Genomic DNA, 6,000 nt, shown 5'->3' on the forward strand with positions numbered 1-6,000 from the left:
AGCTACTGCCTTGCTAGTGCTGGTGATGATCAGCTGCAGATGAAGACAATGACAATGGGAATCCCCTTTGTATTCCCGGGATTGCATGCTGCTGAGGTGGCAACAATTCCTTCTCTTCCTAGTTCTGCCGGAGGAATCTAGCCTTGGCCACCGAGACAAGTAGCCGGGGTTCGACCCCGTCAGTAGGATGTTCCTTCTTTCGCAGAGCTGGATGAAAAATCACTAGTTTCATGCTGTTTGGAGGGTACCTGAATTTGGGCTGAAGAGCAAGTGCCTGCATTTCTTCTCATGCTTAGACCTTATTACTCACCTGGCGTCCTTGAAAGAGGTGGATTTTTTATTTTGTGAAGATGGAGATCAGTAACAGACTTGTATTTTGTGTGTCCTGAATATGCAAAACTTGTATGTGTGGTATTAAGTGTTTTGTCTGAATGGTAAAAAATCTTGAGTGTTTCTCTAATGAAAGCAAAAATATGTAGTTACCACTTTATATTGATAAGAGAGTCTTTTTACGGTATAATTGAACATTTGTACTGCTTGGTGCTCACAATTTTAGGTGAACTTCTGAGATATCTTTCTTGTATATTTTAACTTATTGTTAAAAGCAAAGTCATGAATTTGCTGTTGTGAATTAATTAAAATTCTGGTATATTTATAGTGATGGCTAAAGGTGTCTTTTTGATACAAATTTTAGTATTACAATGGCTTAAACTTGTAATATATCAAAACCTTTACAATAAATGTGCATAACTGTCTCGTGTTTTTAAAAACGAATTAATTTTCCAGTCCGAATTTTTATAAGACCTAACTATGAGTTTGTTAACTTTATTGTGAAAATTGAAGCTGTAGTTAAACACTTGAAATTTAGTCGATGCTTTAGTAGTTCTTCTGATTCAGAGTTCTATTGTATTTATAATATTGAGAAGAAACTTACAGATATTTAACTCAGCCTCTCTTTTTGAACTGTTTGAACTCATTATGTGTTTAAAAGACATGCAAAAGTTGCTCTTCCACCTCTGCTGAATGTAAAGTGTCTTGCAGAACATAGAGAAAAAGTTTAAACTGGTGATACTTCATTTTTACCCTGTGCACTGCATTATTCTGGTAATTCAACCTTTGTCATGAACTAAACTTTACACAAGCTAGGTATTCTTGTGCTCACTAATAAACCAACTCGTTGTGTGGTGTTACTAGTTTTTCTGTGAATTAAAATAGCAGTCCTAGCTGTTGACTGCTCCAAATTTGAAACACCCTTGGGTTTTTGTCCAAACTTAATTGAAGGGTCAAAAAGGATGCTGTAGCTGCCTGCTTTTGACATCCCAACAAACAGCATATACCAAGCAGAGCTTGTTTGATCTAGAAGTTAGGATGGTATTTTCACCATCTACCTTTAGGCATCTTATTTTAACTGGCTAATCCACCAGTCCCTTTCTCTTCAGTGGAAATGGCAGAGAAATATCCCTGATACAAACCATGCTGGCAAGTGCCTTAGCGTTATTTGATCTGAATTAGCCTTTCACTGAGCTTGTCTCTGTGTGTTGATTGTAAACGAGGTGAAGGTGCTTCAGCGAATCTAAGTGCCTGTAGGTGGCTTGTGTGAAATTCTCCTCCCTGTTGCTTTGCCTTATGCTCAGGCAACTTGGGTAGAAGAGGTCTTGGCTCCTTTTGTAGCTTTTTGGGTTTGAGGAAAAGAATCAGTGAGAGAAAATAGGCTTGGCCATGCTGCCATTAAGCACTTAGTTGTTTTATCTCCTGTGTAAAGTATCTCACTTAAACTTCATTTGCCACCTGAACAGCAGTTTCATTCTGTGGATGGCTTAATGACAATATTAAGAACCTGTACTAAATTGAGGCAGTGCTACTGAAATAATGTATGCAATGGACCATTGAGATGCTGTGTAATCCATGAGGGGGTTTGTCCCCATGTCCACATGGGTCTTAGTTGTGTATTACTCAGTAGGTTTTAGGTAAGTACAGTGAATTGTTTCTTTGAGGAGTTGCATACAAGATGCTTAGCTTTGCTTTAGGGCTATCCATAAATTTCTTGGTTCAAAACACTACTCAATCTAGCATTTCAAAATACAGAAATTAATCCAGTCAGATTTCATCCTTAGTTTTGTCCTAATCTCAACCACTGTTTTAACTGCCCACCTTCTCTAGTGTACATGTATAATGAAGGTTGCAACATCAAGCTTTGAGGCAAAAAGATTAATTCTTCAGTGGAATGGAGAGCCTCACCTTAGAGATGTTGTAAAAGTCAAGGCTCTGAAAACACTATGAAAGCCCCAAATGGCAAGAGTAGCTCCAATCTTGTAAATTTAGTCATTCTTTATTGTGATTTGATGAATTAGTTTGGAAAGAAAAATTTCATCATGCAAGTTAAAAAGCAGTACTGCTGGCACGTTATTGTCTATGGCATAGTCTCTCTGAGATTTTTCTCTTTATTCTTCAGAGATTTCAGTCAGTCAAACTTTTTGTGTGAATTTTTTATAGAAACATTAAAATAGGCACATGGCTGAGTTGATGGAATTTCTCTGCAAAGTTATTTAGTTTATAGTGTCCCTATTGTGTATTGTTTGCTGTGCTGGGTGAGAAAGTACTGCAAGAAATGTTCATCTGTAGTTTTTCTGAGCACTTCTTTTGACACATGGAATAATAAAAATGCATTGAGATTCATGGCATAGTCGATTAACCTTTGGATGCTCTTATTCCCTGGTTTGATGTCTTTTTGTGCTATTGTCTTACCTATTTTGTGAAGAGCAGTCACCAGCTGCTCACCCCTCCAGCTACTGTCTGTCAGTGCTGCTTCTAAAGATACTGGCATGCATCAACCTAAAATCTTAGATCCAAGATAGTTGCATCCCTGCAGGGTGCAGTTGCCCTCTCTGTCACCAAGGAGAGTGCTGTGTTCCCATGCTAGCTAAATTGATATTTGAGAACTTGTCTTCACTGTGGGCTGGCTTGAGCCTTTTACTTTATTAGGTCCTGGACGATGCACATCATAATGACTGAGAGCTCCTGCTTCACACTGGGCAGCAGCTTGAGACAGTAAGAGGAAATGCCAGTTTCTAGAGAATTACATCTCTAAATACATAAGCACTTATGTAAAATGCTTCAGTGCATTAGATAAATTGTGTGTGGCTTTTAATTTGTTACTTTCCCCATAAGAATGAGTACTAAATTAACATAAGGAAGTGTTTACTCTAGTAATTACAGATGAAAGTGGACCACATTCTTTATGTTTAAATAGTTTAGGCACTATTCTGTACCTAAGTGTTGCTCAGTGCTATCTGAGAAATTAGTACTAGAACATTGCTTCTGGAGGAGGTTTTGTATCTGTTACATATACACACATACATACATACATATATATGCATACACACAGGGTATATGCCTCTACAGAGTTTTTGTAGCAGCAATGGAAGTGTCACTCAAAATAAATGTGAATGTTTGGGACATTGGTCTTACAGATGTGTTACATTTCTCTAGAATGTCTTGAATATTAGTCTTCTAAAGTATTTTTGGGGGGGGGTCATATTTTTTACAAATGTATAAATTTATTTTTAAGAAAGTAGTCGATCTTTTCATCTGAGCAAGTTGAGTTTCTAGCTAAGAGTCTTAGCCTCTCAGCTACATTAATGTATAGGCTTTGTGAACTTCTGTCCAAAACGAACACATCCTGCCACTGAAGGTGTTAGACAGGAGGAGAAATATAACAGCAAAAGCTACCTGCACTGGGGATCTACTGGAATCCCTGAGGAGAAAGGCTTACATTTGATGGAAAGGGGCAAGAGTGTTTCCTTGGACATAGGAAGTGCTGCATCACAGTGAAAGCTGTCATGTTTGCTCTGGGAGGCAAGTCAGAAGGCTGAAAGTGAACTTTCATTTCTTTTACTTGTCCAGGACTTTACCAGCAGAAAAGGCTCTCTTACCTGACCCTACAGTTTCTCTTCCCAAGCTTGGTTATTTCTGCTGTTGTGCTGTTTCCCTTGTACCTGAAGTTTGCTCGTCTTACTAATTAGTCTAGCCTGCTTGTCTCTACAACCCAAGCCAAACTGCCTGTATTTTCTCAGGTGATAGCACTTGAAGTCTGCCTGCCTGTTTTAGGCTTCTGGTGAAGGTATGCAGTGGCTGCAACAAAGAACTGTGTTAGTGCATGAGATTAACTACATCCTTGTGTCAGTACACACATGGAAAAGAAATCCAGCCTTGCACATTCTTTCATAAGTCCTGGAAGTGTCTTATTCTAGGCCAGCTAAGAAAAAAGCATCCATGACACCTAGTTAGCAGATCCCTTCCTGGTCCATGATCACTTTATCCCTATTTTCTGCCTTCTCCACAGTAACTTCAACTCTCTTCAGCCACTTGAAAGAAGGTTGATGTTTTAGAGGAAAATTATGACGTCCCCAAAAATAGGTTTAAACATCTCATTAAATTAGTATGATATAGTGAAATTCCTCCTTTCACATGAGAACTTGGAGTATGCCTTATCCCATTCTGAAGGATGCATTGCGATCCATTTTACCCTTTGCAAGAAGAGAGGATTTTGTCTTAAAATTGACCAGCCTTGTCCCACAAAAATGAGATGAAGGAATTGGTATGAAAATGCTGACCTTGAATGAGACAAGGTCCTATTTATCCTCTCTTCTCTGTGGAGGTTTTTGTGGATTGGAAGAGAAGAGATGCTAATTTTGCTGTTGGTTAACTTTTGAAGTACAACATTAGGAGGAACTCTCCAAGTGATAGCCCAGTGACCTCGTATTACCTGAGGTGTATCTTCCTAGAAGGAACATTACTGTGGTGCCAAGGCTTTTGACCAGAAAGGCAAGAAGAGCATCTGTTGTGTGCCACCTGCAAAGAAAAATAGCAGGTGTGAAGGCAAGTTAAAAAAAAAAAAAAAAAAAAAAAAGCGCAACAGATTTTCAGCTGCTTTGAAATCTACTTTTTTTTTTTTTTTTTTAATCTGCTTTCTAGTTTATCTGGTAAAAATCAGTGTATTTTGTGTGTGTGGCTTTTGCTGAGGTGTTGTGTTTCAGGCTGAAGCTTTGTTTTCAGTCTAAAAAGGGTCTTGTTCAGCCCCAGAGTTTCTGCACCATGCTCTTAAAGGGGAGGTTGGTCCAATTAACTTTCCAGGATGAAGCTTCTGCAAGAAGCATAAAAATACTAAGCTTTAATTACTGGAAGCTTTGCTCATGATAGTATATTTGAAATATGAAGTAGTGCCTTTTTTCCTTAGGTGGGTGTAAGAGAAAGCTGTATCAGTCTTGTCCAGAAAAATGATGCCTGACATGCATTGTGCTTTTGTACATTGTGGGGAGGTTTAGGTTGGGTCCTAGGAAAAAAAGGTTATTCACCCAGAAGGTGTTTGGGCACTGGAACAGGCTCCCCAGGGAAGTAGTCACAGCACCAAGCGTGACAGAGTTCAAGAAGCATTTGGGCAAGGCTCTCAGGCACATGGTGTGTTTCTTGGTGTCCTGTGCAGGGCCAGGAGTTGGGCTCAATGGTCCTGATAGGCTCCTCAATATTCTATGAGCCTTGCTGCACCCTGTTCTTGTCAGCTGGTGGAGTGGACAGTTTAGAATGGGTAAATCTGATGTCCAAATCTTATACTGGGATAATGATGCAAAAACTTACTACATTATGTTTTCTCTACAGTTCTCAGGCTAAGTAGAAAATAAATCGCTTCCTTACTTCCACTTACCTACCTGCTTACTTCATTAGGAGCCAGTGGGCTGTATTGAGGATGTGGGATCTGAGGTCTTCTTTCCCAAGGTGAAAATTTTAAGTGCTGTCAGGATGCACACGTGCCTTGTCACAGTCTGGATTTGCCTTGTGCTGCTCTGTGTCATGTAATCCTATCTGATTTACACAGTGATTTCAGTCATGCTGGAATTTGGTATCCTAGAGATACAGTGTGGTGGTGAAATAATAATCATTTGGGCTAGGCTTATTGCTGGTGCCATCAGTGTCATGGTGGCCTTTCATGCTGCAAAACCTGCG

Source organism: Sylvia atricapilla, chromosome 5 (genome assembly GCF_009819655.1).
Source record: "Sylvia atricapilla isolate bSylAtr1 chromosome 5, bSylAtr1.pri, whole genome shotgun sequence".
In the NCBI taxonomy this organism is placed as follows: Eukaryota; Metazoa; Chordata; class Aves; order Passeriformes; family Sylviidae; genus Sylvia; species Sylvia atricapilla.